The following is a 14,929-nucleotide window of genomic DNA, read 5'->3' as shown; positions in this document are numbered from 1 at the left end:
GCAAGGAGAATAAGGCAGGCTGTTCTTTCCAAGGAGAAAGCAGCAGCTGCATTGTCACTGTTGTCATGGAAGTTTTTTCCATTTTGAACTAGTCTAGACAAAAATAAATTTTCAAACAGCTCTACATAGTCATAATAATCAATATTTAAAGGGTTATGGAACATTATAACAAAGAGGTTTGATTTTAGTCCCTGACAAAACTAGAGAGGTAACCTGATTTAATAACAGAATGCAGCAGCAACCATGCTTCTGAGCCACTGTGGCTAATTCTAAAGACCCCATAGTGATAAAAGAACAATAATGACTGAGGACTAATAAAAACAAAATCAGTGAGGGTTTAATCATCAGCAGAAGGATATGAATTGAGTGTTAGAAAGCATCTTCTGTTTAGAGAGTGAAGCTGTTAGGCACACTAAAGCACAATTTGCTGTCACTGTTTTATTGTCATGCAATATATATTGTAGAGTAATCATTTTAATCTGCATGCAGATTATTAATTAGTGAGATAATAATTTAGCCCAGAGTGAAAGCACAGGCAGGATGAGGAAGCAGCTGGCTATTTCTCCGACCTTTTCCATTTCAAAAGCCATTCCATAACGACCCAGCTGCTGTTCAGGGACTTAAGATACAATTTTTATGTTAACTTTGTTGTAAAAAAAAAATCTCTATTATGTGTAAGGCTGCATTATGAGTATGTACTTACAGAGATTTAGATGCATATATATTATTTGTGCTAGGCTAATAAACGATACTTCACCATTAATTTTAGTGGACATCTACTGCTGAAAAGTGTCTTTCACTCACCAGACTTCCCTGCAGGTTAATGGACAGTGCACATGGGCATACCAGGGCCCGCCAAAAAACCCAGGACAAACGGAACAGCAGAAGTTTCGTGTGCCCTTGGGAACTAGCTGTTGTTTTACTGGTAGAGTTACCTGCTGGCTGGTCTTTGCCCTCCCTTGGACCAAGCTCCAAAGTGCTCCGTAGCTGTATCCTACTGCACACACATCTAATGTAGCCAACAGCAGAGATGCTTAGTTATCTCGCTTGCATCCTTGGGAATCTAAATAACTCTGTGGTTTTGGCTCCATGGTGATTGCTTGCAATACTGTGGATATCTCAGTCGTTCCTGGGGGCAAAATTTAGGACTTGAAATATCCAAAGCATACCAGTGGAGATGAAGGAGCGAGTGCCTCGGCCATCAGTGAAGACCTGGCTATTGTAATTGCTGATTCTACCCACTAAAACCTGACATAACCACCCCAATGTCTGAGGGCTGAAACCTGCAGAGTTGCATTGTTTAGATAAAAGTAACATTCCTATTACATTTAATGAAATCTCTGTCTTTAAATGCCTTGCACCAAGTGGTAAAACTTTTGCTTACTTAAATGGGAGAAGATGTTTAGGGGACCCTTCGCCTGTGGACTCTGGGGAAACTCTCATTTGGGACTCCCTGCCCTGCGTATCAGCAATGCTGATTCTTCCCCTTTCCCACTAAATATAAAGTGTTTAAGAATTACCCTCCCAGGAAAGATGTTCTAGTTCACAAAACTGATAACGAAATACATCTCCTTTTACTTTAATTCAAATCTAAACCAGAGCGCCCCCAAATTAAACCACGTCCAGTGGCCCCTCTCTTTCTCTGATTTTCATTAGGGAAGCTGTAGTTTAATGTGTCATGGTGGCATCCAGAAGATGGCATGAAAAAATCCATTTAATGCAGAACCACAAATGCGGGTGCCTAAGAACAAGGCGATTTTTCTGGCAGTTCCTTTCACAGAGGCAGCTTGCAAGTAAAGACAGCATGCACAGTGCAATTTGCAACATTAGCTACTCAAAGTTTTCTTATTCAGCCTAAGTGAATTCATATGTTCAGCTTCAAAGGTGACACTTCACAGCCAAACCTGTCCTTTGTGTTTCTTACATTTCCCCCCTTGCAGTAAACCTGCAGCCTCATCCAAATCAAGACAGACAGTTGTGGACAGTTAGAAGCAGCAAGGTAATTAAGGGATTAGCTGACTTTAGTGAAAGCAAAATGAAATGAAAACTGAATATGAATACATGTGGGAAAAATCAATGCAAGATATGCAGTGGGGTTTAAAAAGGCTTAAAGAAAGGATTTCCAAAGCTTGTGGTGTCTTAGAAAGCTTTCATTTTTACCTGATTCAATACTATTACTTATTTTCATAGGGAGAATAAAGCGATCTCAAGGATTGTTGATGTATCTCTATCTGGGATTTCTGAGGCATGTATTTTGACTCCCAAGAAGCCAGTCTGTTCCAACGCTGATTGTGCCTGGCTGGTACTTAGTAATAAGACTTCTTTTAATCTGCATGTTCCAAAAGAGACAAGATTTGTAGAAGGCTTAGGTGAAAAAGTACCCTGTTCCTTGAGACGTCCTATATTGTGCATTTTGTGAATATGTCTTCCATCAAAAGCTTTTTTCTTCATCCAAGTAGGCTGAGATTGTGAGGGCTCTAGATATCTTTGAAAACTGCAGCGCACACCTACACTCAGCCAGCACTTTTCTAATTATATCAGCAGGTCTTTGAATTATTGCTGGTTAAACTCTATATAAACACCTCTGAATAGAGGTGATCAGGGATTGTACTCCACCTTCATTAGACAACCCGCACAAAGCAGCCAATTTTTGACAGTCTAAAAATAAAAGCTTTACTTTCCTTGGTAAGGCAGACTTATTAACAGACTACAGAGCTTTCCTGCTTCAGGGCAGTGCAGCAGCAATTGAGGGGGAGAAGGACTGAAAGTTGTTAACATCAGAAGTTTGTTTTCAACCTATAAGAAATAATAAGATGGTCTCACACCACTGCCTGAAGTGTGCAGGAAAACAAGATACCTTGGAAGCTGCTCTCTTTCTTCAGAGTAAAGCAATGATTTTTCATAATCCAGTCCCAAAAATCCTATTCACAGGACTGTCATTAATTCAAAATAGACCATCTAAAAATAAAAGTAAACGCACAAGAAAGTACGTCTTATTCTTTTTAACTTTCTCCAACTTATTAAAGTTTAATGAGCCTTTGGCTTTTCACATACTCATATATAGGTGGGAATTAACCCTGCATTGTCAGAGAATGCCACTCGATTCAACATGTTTGTCTTTGAACACAATTATCAGAGCAGCTCACTTTGTGAAGAAAGCACAGGTAGGCTCTGGAAGCACATATTACACAACTGAGTTCTGCCCAGAAAAATACTCCAGCATAACATCAGAAATGTGTGACTCAGTGTGCCTAGCTATTTTTGTGTGCAGACTGTCAATGAATATGGATCATACAAAGTGGATGCTTGCTCTGATCCAATACAGTCAGGACTGTCGTTCTGCCAGTCTTCTGCTTGCTTTCCTCCAACATACAAATACATTCATCACTTGGATTTATGCCTTTTCAGCTGGTTGCCCACCTTTCACAGTAAGCTTATAACATGTCTTTTGAGTTCAGCGATACTCACTCTTTTATGGTTCATTTCACCCTTAGGTGATACTGTCTGAGCCCTGATTGCCTGCCGCCAGCGAGCCCCCAGCACAGTAATTTCTGTTACACGCTGCTCAACACCCCCAGTAATTACAGTGGGTTTTGTGAGCACCCACTGAAATGCAACACCGTTTTGTAGCCGAGCGTGCTTTCCTTCACTACAGGCTTGCGCTTCTGAGCCTGCTCTCTGCCAGAGGAGCTGTCAGCTCTGTGCCCTCCCTGTCAGTTCCCCACTGGAAAGCAACACAGAGATGACCATGGCTGGGAGCGTATCCGATCAGGAACGGCATTTATACACGTCAAAACGCTGCACAGGACACTGGATCTTATGCTGTGACACAAGCACAGCGAAACTGCTAGATACAAGCTCTTTAGAAGAGCATCAGTTACTCTAAACCCACATATTTAAAATTTATAGACAAAACAGTTCATGTAACTGTCATACTTAAAAATTAACAAAACTCCATTAATGTTCCCCTAACTTATCGGGAAAGTAGATGGAATATTTGAACACATCTGAAAATCTGACAGCTAACTGCTATAGATCATGAATGTACCTTTCTAAGCCATACATAAATTCCCCCAGTGTTTCAAACAAGAAGATAAATAAGCTATACCATCAGATTGTTTTTTTGGCAATTCTCCTTGCTTAGGATGATATGTAGACAGGGCTTCTTCATCTGCAGAATTTTAAGAAGGGTTTCAAACAAAGGACCACATCAGCCAAATATTCTTTATGCAGAGCTTCTAGTGGCTTCTTTCTGAGTTCCGAGTACATTGTTGCTGCTGCACTTGGGATGTTTAAATAAAATTTGGGGGGCATCATAGACCAGTGGCTTCAATAAGAATAGAATTCCATTTTCTGTGTAGGTTTTGAAGGTATAGAAATGTCATTCACTGCTGAAACGTGTCCATGTATAAAAAGGAACAGCAAAATACTCCTTCGACTTAGATCATTAAGACCGTACTTTCTGAAAATATGATCAGACATCCATACATGTCTTTACTTTCAGGCCATGAATAATGCTGTTTAGCTACCTGGTATGAAGCAGTTTGTGCAAATGGAAGTAGTGCTGGTGCAAGGCATCTGAGTAAATACACGAGGCTCTGAATCCTGAAACATGGAGTATCTGAAATTATCCTCTGAAATAAGCTGCAGTTTGCATTCACTAAGTACAGAAAACGGCTACAGAAAGAAGACGAATGATTTGAAGAGAATATGTCATGAAGGAGGAGTGTTAACAGTGCAAAAACGTGATTAAAATATAAAAATATGTTCTTATTGACCCAAAAAAGGGTGTTGGTCCTCCGTCTGAACTAATGTAAGTATAGCAGGGTCTCATTTATATACACACTCCTATATCCAAATCTACAGACAATCCTCTCAGCTCAGCCTGTAATACATTCACGTGCCCTTTAGAGAGACGGGGAACCAAAAATCTATGTTACTTTCTATCCCTGCGAAACAAAAGAAACCCACCTAGTTATGATTCTATCCAAAAGCTGGATTAAACTAGAAAAACACAGGCAGTTAAAATGGGGATTCAGAGAAGAGAAAAACCCAACAATCAGGCATGTAAAGTTTCTGACTGGTTTTAAATTTTCAGACCACATCCCATTCCTCTGCTGACCCCCGTCTGCTGCACTACGGGGGCTGAACTCTGCAACGTGACAAAGCCTGACCCCACGGATTGCAAACCATAATCCTCCTGGAACAGCAAGGGCTGGAAACATCATGAAAGGGGGAAAAGTTGATATTTTCCCATTTCTTTCTGTGCACTTTTTATGCTTTCAGCAAATTACTCTTTGTCTCTTCATTTCACAAATTAGCGCATACAAGACCACACTGGCAAAGTTGCCCTCCCAGGCAACTGTATTGTTGGAAACGGTGAAGTTTTTTCTCAAAATGACTACATGGACAGCTGTTCTGAAAGCTGCAGAAAAAGAATTCTACTTGGGAGGCTGGAAAGGTTTAAACTGCTGAGAAAATGAGGACCCAAGCTGATATATAGATTTAGGGGCTATTGTTTTTAATCTCTCACCCTCTCTCCAATGAATGCTTCTTCCTACACTGAGTTGCCATAGTTTCAGATTTCTGTGGTTCCCTGGCTGCTGGTTACTAGGACGTTTTTATATGCCCTGATGATTTTATGATGTGTACAGTGTCTGAATTTGTTTTCACGCTGTATATAGCATCACACCTTACATCCTAAACCAGCTGTAATTATTCTTTAGTCTTAAAATAATCTCTTTTGGGTGTTCTTTTCCAACTTGAACCTTAAATTATTTCAAATTCCTTTTCCTTTAGTTCAACATCCAGCTTTCAAAAATCTCTTTGAAAGCTATGGTTTGAAGAAAGAAGTAATTAAACTTACATTATCAGAGTTTTCTCCGGTGCTGCATACTAGAGGGAGCTAGTAGTTAATGCTAAGTACAGACAGTCCTGTGCTGTCAGTGGGAAAAAAGCTACTGGGAGTTCTGGAGAAAAACTTATTTTCCTGTTACTAATCCCCATGATCTGCACAGATGCTTAATTACCGAGGGTTTTGGTTTTTTTTTCCTTTGACAGATAACCCGTGTATTACAAGCATGAAGCTAATGACAGATATTTATGGTTTATAATGCTTTTTAACAATTTAACTTCCATTCTTGAAGGTGTTAACACACAGAATTTTAAGACTCTCTCTAACCTCTTTTCAGCGTCTTCCACATTTGGATCGACATGTTAAACTGGGTGCTGTTACAGTATGTTTGCTTCTGTGTCTCCTTTCACCAGATCTACATGTCTCTACAATAATCCTTGCCTCTTCATTGTATCCCAAACAAATTATTCTTTCCAAGCCTCTTTTTTCCAGGTTGCCAGTCCTCTTTTCTTTGTGTCTGGTCTTGGCAAGATCTCTTTGCAATTCTTTCCCAATAAATCCAGGTTTTAGCTTTATCTCTGCCTCATTTATTTTGCAGCTGCTTTGTTCTCATGCCCAGGCTATTTAACAACATGTCCTGTGGAAATGTTAAAAATCCCCCCCAACAACCAAACATCTAGTCCCCATAACGTATTTGAATCAAATGCCAATGCTGCCACTTGAATCAGATTTCCAGGCATTTTCACTAATTTATTCCATCCCCTAAGAAAAAACAAAACAAACCAGAAAGACATGGCTTTAAACGTTTGGACTGGAAGCACTTGGCTTTGGAGAGCTAAGCACCATTACTGATGTTCAAGAATGCTGCAGTGAGCAGCAACTGGTCTGTCTGGAAGCAGGATGTGGTCCACTGCAAAAATGTTTTTTCCTAACCTGTTTTTTCCTGCTTGATTTTTAATTTCTGTGGGTTAACATTATCCATCAGCCCCTCTCTCCAGATGCAGAACTATGCTAGACCTCAGTAAAATATCTCAGGACAGCATTCCGACAAGGGCAGCCCTGCTATTTTAATGGATTTTTTTCTATGTCCGTTGGTCCACAATTCTTCATGCCATGATCTCAAGCAGCATGGCTAAGAGATAAGGAATTGTATCGTATTAGACTGCAAGAGAATGTTCCTTTCTGTTGGCTTTGCTGCTTGTGATTGCAGCGTGAGAGTGGAATAATCAAACACCCAGAAGTACATTTAAATCTCCAGGGTAGAAGCCTTTTTGCTCGAGTGATCAAGGAAAAGTGAACAGCTGTTGAATTACGTTAATAGTGGTTTTATTTACCTACCTTTTTGTAGATTTGGGTTTATTTTTTAAACTGGCTGCCTATAGGAACTGCTGATGCCTTCCCATGATATTACTGTCAGTAGCTGCTGTTCTCTTTGGAAAGAGATAACTGGCTGGCCATTACTGCATGCACAATTTCATCTTTTTACACACAGGATTTGTTACTAATAGAAAATTCTTAAGGGCCACTAAGCAGTTGTATGAAGATAAATTACCTCTGCTTAGTATCAGTGTGAATGCCACTCTTTCTACAGCCCAATGTCACAAGTTTACCCCTGAATTGTGTGATTGAGATCTGTAGAGTGAAGGATACCACAGGATGGTAAAGGCAGGCATTGTATGGTTATAAAGACTGATTTTACTCCAGAGATAAATCTGCAGTGCATCACTGTCTTATTATATCCTTTCCTTACAAATGGAAATTATTGAATTTCTTTTGCCTCATTTAATTCTTTTTAATCCCTTTTCTTTTCTCCCTTCTGGTGATAGATTTTGCTTACTAATTGTCCGAGGCTGACACCCAATGGGTAACATTATAGTCTAGTGCTCGCAAAGCTATATCCACTTCCGAATGACTGCTATTGAAGGAAGCCTCAATTATGCCAAAATATTTTTCTTTTCTTCTTCTGCGATGCCAACAGGTGTAGGGCATTAGCTTGGCTTATTTTAAGGGAAGTTATTTGCTTGCTTTGAACTATTTCGTAGAATTTTGAGACGGGCAGGTATACATCTTTATCTCACACAACATTATTTATAACTGTCAATGACTTAGACTCAGCTTAAATCTGGAGTTCTGTGGTCTGATCCCACATGGAATACTTTATTCTGTGAATTTACGTTCACTGAGCTACAAGCAGCTCCACATAAGACTACTTGTATGAAGAGTGTCATCTGTCAGAATCAGTATTTCCACCCCTGTCCCTAGGTAATTCTAATTTAGCTGGTATATCAGCTCAGGATTTTGTCCATCATGTGTTAACCTGCTACATAAGAAGCATAAAGCATGGCTACACTGAATGCATTTCTTCTGTACTACACCTTGCTTCAGCCCATCAAAGCAACACATTCAGATGTATCACACTGAGAGCTCAGTTTGATTGTGAATTTGGTCGTGAACCGCAAAACCTAAATGTGCATTATAAACACGAGTAGAACAGGGAACCCCACTTACAAAATACATGGATTATTATAATCTTAAAATCACAGCAGTGCATTATGCAGCAGACTTGATGGCAAAGTCTGAGCGTGAGATAAAGTACAGGAACCTAGAAAATGTTATTAATGCAATTAATTAGTTTGTTTCTTTGTGCAGTGTTTGAAAAAAGCCAGAACTTTAATATAAAACAGATCCTTGAGGAGACAAATTAATCAGCATTATGATACACCCAGTGATTAATATAAAACACAGGGAGGTATAATGAGAATATCAGCATTAGTGAAGTAAAAATTTCTCACCTCAACACAAAATGTTATTACAAATGTTAAACTACAAACTGTTATTTTATTTCAAGGACTTAGACTTCTTAAATATTTTAAAAAGATTTGGTTTTCTTCTCCCACTTGTGTTTAAAAAAAAATAAATTTCTTGTGCTCAGAAATTAAGTTTCCTCCCGATAAACAGCCAGACAAATGAAGGTCTGATACACAGCCCTTTGAAGCCAAAGGCAGCTTATCTTTGTGAGCTGCTTTATCAGATGTTAAAAGCTGAATTCAGAAAAGCCAAGGAATTTCATAAAAACCCAAAGGGATTCAAATACATCACTGCTTCATTGACTAAAAACTGTGCTAAGTCAGGGACCAAAACTTTAAGCAGCCAAAGGCTTAGACAAATTTTGCTCTAAACCTGAAAACGAAGGTACCACATCCTTTCACTGGGATGGAGTCTTCTAAAAGCTGATGGAAGTTCCATTCAGCATGGCCTGCCAAAGCTGGGAAAGGACTTTTTCCCAAAGAACGTTAAAAACAGTTACGTATGTTGGTTAATATTTTTTTACCATAATACTGCAACAGAATATGGTAACTCCTGAGGACTCCAAGTCGGGAAGTGAACAGGTCCGAGCCCTCAACACCACTTGCTGAGAAATAGGCCAATAAAGTCACTGACAGTTTGTCTGAATAAAAGTGCTCAAAACCACAAAAAGCTCAAATACATTTCCAACCTATGACTCATACAGCACTATTCAAATCAGTAAAATCTTTATTATCTTGGCTGGCAGATCAAGGGATGGACTGCAAGGTGTGTATGTGAGGGTGTCTCAAAAGCCCAGCCCTTTCCAAAATGTTGAACTGGAACTGCAGTCAGGGTTTTGCATCTCTGGCCAGGTTGTACATTGTATAAAAACACTGAGGGACAGAGAGAAATGGCCGTAGAACATAGGGTATCTTTCACGAAGCAAGGAAGGCCAGAGGGACAGATATAATCCTATCTGTGCACCTAAAACAAACAATGCGCTTGGATATCCTTCTTCATTATGGGAAAGTACACACATAGTAAGTTTTTGGAACCCCAGAGAAAAAGTTACACATAGTAAGATAGATAAGTATCTAAGCAGATATATTATTTTAATGGAGAGAGAGAGAGATGGGGGGGGGGGAAGCTAATCACACTTAGGCTGAGCCTTGCAGGTGCTGATTTTCATTAAACCACTTTGATGTTATTGATGTTCTCCCCCAAACAATACTGAACATTTGGCTTCTGCATAAATGGCAGAAAATGCAGTAGATTAAGCACCAGGCTATTGCCTGCCTTTGGAAAACTGCCATGTAATAGCAAAGGAGCAAAGCACTCTGAAGCAGCAGCCTTCTTTAAGAGTCTGATAACAGAGGAGGACTTCTCATAAAACATCTTTTTAACCCTGAACACCCAGGTGGGAGAACTGCCATGTGATACCATTCTGACCTTTACTGCCAAATAGGACTGATCTCTGCAGAGTACTAATCTGTACACAATAGTTATTACTTTCTTTAACAAATCACTTAGGCTTTTTTACTTAGTAATGCTTTATTCCTTCATCTGTTGCCTTTGAAATTTGTTTTTGTTTTTGTTATTCAGGGGTTTCCCTCTAGAACGGCAAAGGATTCCAATGTATTAATATAGCTGTCAGTCAAACTCTAAAAGATATGAGACTGGATCCTACTCTGTAAATCAATTTCTTCTTGGATATCATTGGAGTTAGAGATTTATGCTAGTAGAGGACTTTGCCCCACAAATAAAGAAAAACTACTCAAAGCTTCGCTCCCATTCACTCTAACTGAGCTACTATTGACTATCAAAATGGTCCTCACATCTTTTAATGGCAGGCTTTAATGAAGTTGCCAAACCAGCAAAACTGAAGGCAATCCGAGATTTAACCCAAGATCTAATCCTGGTCATAGGCAGAGCAAAATGGGTGGCTGTGTTTTCACTGCACCTCAGCGAAACCAGCAGACTTATTATCTGAATGTGATCTGCTTTGTACAGTCCGAGTGCAGGTCTTTGGGATGATCTAGGGATCTGTATAATTCCGCTGTTTTCCAGCTCTTTCAACTTTCTGTAGGTTTTGTCTACAGCAGTTCAGACAATTTAGCTCAGTCACCCGGTCAGTAAAGAGCAGAGACTACAGCCAGCCATCTCCTTCCACTATGGCAAGTAAACTACATTTAAAAAAAATTTTTCTTTTTCATATGTGAGTACCCCCCTGTGCAATAAGCAAAAGCACTGGAGACCCTGTCACTAATGTATCTCTGGCACTTGCTGTTTTCCAGTTTTCATTTCTTGGGTTTTGACGAAGCCAGCTCAGTTTCTTAGTCTTCACTTTGTTCCAAGGTGAACTGCAAAGAAAATCACTTGCCAGCAGGAGGGCAGCAGCTCTGTCGAGTCCGCTGTGTACACCCCACATGCAACCCTAACAGGGAGGTCAAACACCCAGAGTGGATCTGGAGCTGGGGGATAACAGGGGTTACAAAGAGAAGAAACAAAGACCCACTGTCTGAGGGGACAGATGGAGGCGAAAAGACTGAGAAAAGGAGAAAGGACTGGCCATCATGTTGTAAGCATTTAGAGTCTTCCCCATGTCTGATTTTCCAGCATGAGCATTCTTGTGGTGGAGTTTTATTTGCATATAATAGACAGGTAATCTCAAGAAGAAATTCTGTAGCTCCGACATAGCTTAGCTGCACAGAGTATATTGTAAGTCTACCTACCAATTAGTGTGGATATGCTGCAATTACTACTGCCTTTTGTTAATGCTTCTTAGTTATTTTGTCAAGCACAAGATTTATATATAGGATAAAATTCTACTTCGAGTTACACAAGTTTAAAATGAAAGGAAAAAAACAAGCAGCAGCGTGGTACTAAGCAACAGTCCGGAAAAATAATTTTTAAGGGACACTAATCCTGTGACTGATCCACTGGAGGGAGAATGTGCTATTTTGTCAGGCTCTGAGATAAAATGGAATAGTCCCAAATTGCTGAAGATCATCAGGTGTGGTTGTTTTCAAGGCTCAGATTTGACTGACCAGGCCAGTTAAACCCTCATGCTCCCGCACTCCTTAATCCCAGCTACCCTGGGAGGGTCAGACCAAGACAATGACATCCAGAATTTACAATACAGCACTTAATAACCTGCCAGGTATTATCTGCTTTTGTATGCAGACCAAAATCCTCTGTGTTGTTTGCCTTTCAACCAGCCAACTAACATTTCTAGAGGCCAAGAAAAACTGCCTTACCAGCAGAATCCAGCCCTCTGGCCATTATTTGGACATCCTTGACTACAGCCATGACCTTGCAACACTCTTTGCTTACCTTCTAACTAGACTGTTTTGTCAATTATCAGGCCTAGCAGAAAGGACACAGCCAGCATAAAGATGAACCAATAACCAGATTGTATTTGATACAAAAGGGTCAGCACATGGGTGAGCTCTGGGGTACAAACAAGTCAGATTATACATGATCGACATCAATCCCACTGACCCAACAACGTCACCACACGACCAACAACAGGTGGAATAAATGGTGACATGCAGTCTCCCGTAGAAGGGACAGGAGACAACCGAGTCAACAAGCCCAATACATAAGACCAAGGAAGCCACAGACTGAATCTCTGCACAGCCTGTGTTTACAAAAGCCAGACCTGAATGGAGCCCAGTCCCAGGGAGGCGGGAGGTCCTTCCCCAACAGGGAACTCTGCACAGGGCACCCACCTCACAGACAGACACTGCCCCTGCCTCAAGGGGTCCCACCTGTTATCCCCAAGTGGGACACTGACCTCGGGTTACTCAATGCAGACCCCTGGGGCTCATTGACCCAATGGCTCTGTCTGCCAGGCCGGCCCACCCTGGGGGGAAGCCTAAAGGGAAACTCACCCCCCCTTTGGGAAGGGCTGTGGGAATTGCCCATATGTCAGCCTTAACTTGGGGTTGGGGTTGAAACCCCAGCATTTCACTAGACTCACTCATTTCAGCAGGATTATTTCCATGCTAAAACACACACATATATGTGTGCAGAATTAGTGACTAAGACCACACACTGATCTTCATGTTAAAACAAAATAAATGAATTGCTTCATGATCTCTAACAAGGAGAACAAAGTGAGATCCAAGCTAAACAGGAATTGTTAGCTATTGTGATGATCATAAACATCTCTCACCTCTCAGCACTGACAATCACCCCGACAGAGATAAAATATTGGGATAAATTAAGCTATTTCTCTCTTCTAGGTGAATCATATTTACTACTAAACTGATTCTATGCATACTAATTCTACTTATAAAGACATCTATACTGTATCGGGTTCTCTATAGAAAGACAGTATATCTTGAAGAAACAAATCCAACCAAAGCACAGTAACATTTGTTTGCTCTCATGGTGGCTGTGGTATTTCCATGGGCAGGACTGGTTTACCTCCTATGCAAATCAACAGTTGTGAACAGCTTTCAAGGTCAGGGCTAAGGAAATAAGACAAATAGCAAAGGAAAATGCTGCTGACAACGACTAATGAGGTGGGTTTTGCAGGTGCTGAGTATCTCATCAAACACATTTTGAGGCTATACAATAGAAGCTCTGTCCCAACTACTATAATTCGTAAATTATGTAATAAAACAGAAATAAAATGAACCTGAGCATAGAAGTATTTACCATTCCTCATGACCTGCATTAAAGAACATGTAGAATAAGAGTATGTATGAAAGAGTAATAGATAATATAATTTAACAGACTATTGAGGAATAAGGATTTGATAAATGAGGAAGGTTCCATTTTTAAGAGAGCTCTCAGCATGGGCAGTGTTGTTTAGAAATCTCCGTGCGACAGAGCAGTATGGGCATTTGATAACTTCAAGTCTGAACACAAAACATTATGCAATTAGCTTATGCTGTAGGCAAGCCACACTATAAAGCATCATGACCATATCAGAAAATATCACAGTGATGCCTGGTGGCTCAGGTCCCAACCTCGGATTCAGGGAAAGTCTCTCTTGTGATGCTTCCAACCAGCTGTGACATGTGGGTAAGCCAGGGAGGCACCAAAGTTAAGACCAGAACTTACTCTATTAAATACTGTCCCAGCCCTAAGGACTGTAAACCAAAGTCTGTTCATGTGAGAGAGTTTTGAGGACTTCTGACTGTACAAAACCAATTACGAAGAGACGTATCTAATGGAGATTTCCTGTTTGTATACTTAAACCTGTCATAATAAAACCTCAAATAACAGTCTCATGTTAGTCCTTACCTCTCTCTAAGCCTCTGTCTGTAAGCAGAACCTGTAGGAAATTGCCATGCAGATCTCAATCTGGAGCTGTCAAGAACACCTTACAGTCATCTTACTGTGAACCGGTCTTACAGGCTTCTGGATGCAATCTCTGTCTCGGACAAGGAAGATGTAGACTGATTAACTGTTTTCTGTACAGGTAGCGCTTGCTGCTCCTGTGATTCTTCTAATATAAAAGTCTGCTCTCTCTTATCCCAGTTGTGTAGTCCAATCTCAGATGTTTATTATAGCTGTATCTTACTCCTCCCCATGTCTCAGCATGAGTCCCAGACTGCAGTTACAGCCCCAATAGCTACTGACTTTGCACTGTCTCACTGAACACAGGGTTTCAAGCTATGTGCAATTTTAAAAAGCAATACACTTTACAAGTATTTTTGCTAACACATCGCATCAACCAGTACTCCACACATTTACCAAGAGATCTGCTTTGATACAATTCTGATAGGTAGTAATTCCTTTTCAGTTTTGGCATTGCTTTGTCCTCCTGGCAAAGTTCATGGTGCATTTGAAAGCAGACCTCTACCCTGTAGTACGAGATCTACTGCTCTTACCAAAAAATTGCTTTGTGCAGAAGTATCGGTATTATACCGAGGATTTTCTTCAGCTGATGCAGTATCTTGTCGCACTGCTGTGACCACCGGGAAGTTACAGGCTCCCTTAACAATTGTCTCAGGATGCATCCCTGGAGCAAGCTGTCGCCCTTGTCTTCTACAGTGCCCTTCTGTGTTTCATATTGGCTTTAACTCCACTGTGAGCTGGCTTACTGCTCCTCATATCGGGCTGCTTTGCCATAAACTGGATCTTATCTGAAATGAACTTACTATTTTCAGTTTGATTCTGTGTTGCCACTTCTGGGTGTGTCCCCTGAGCTGGTCCCACATTATTAAGTCATCAGCTATGACATGGATGTTTAAAGTATCTCCAAATATCTGGTTTTTCACTGAAAAACATCACTGGCTAAACTTCTTTTAGAAGATAGCGGGGGGGGGGGGG

The 14,929-nt window shown here is 40.5% G+C and overlaps 1 protein-coding gene across 1 annotated transcript in view; it reads left to right on the top strand.

The window, feature by feature from the left end:
- Positions 1-14,929, top strand: part of TMEM132C (transmembrane protein 132C) — a 765,633-nt gene that overhangs the window by 349,476 nt on the left and 401,228 nt on the right. The gene's annotated exons all lie outside the window — the stretch shown is intronic.

The sequence above is a fragment of the Athene cunicularia genome (genome assembly GCF_003259725.1).
Source record: "Athene cunicularia isolate RWA chromosome 15 unlocalized genomic scaffold, athCun1 chr15_part1, whole genome shotgun sequence".
NCBI classification, from domain to species: Eukaryota; Metazoa; Chordata; class Aves; order Strigiformes; family Strigidae; genus Athene; species Athene cunicularia.
The sequence above is the reverse complement of the archived record's forward strand: the minus strand, read 5'-3'. Positions and strand labels throughout refer to the sequence as shown.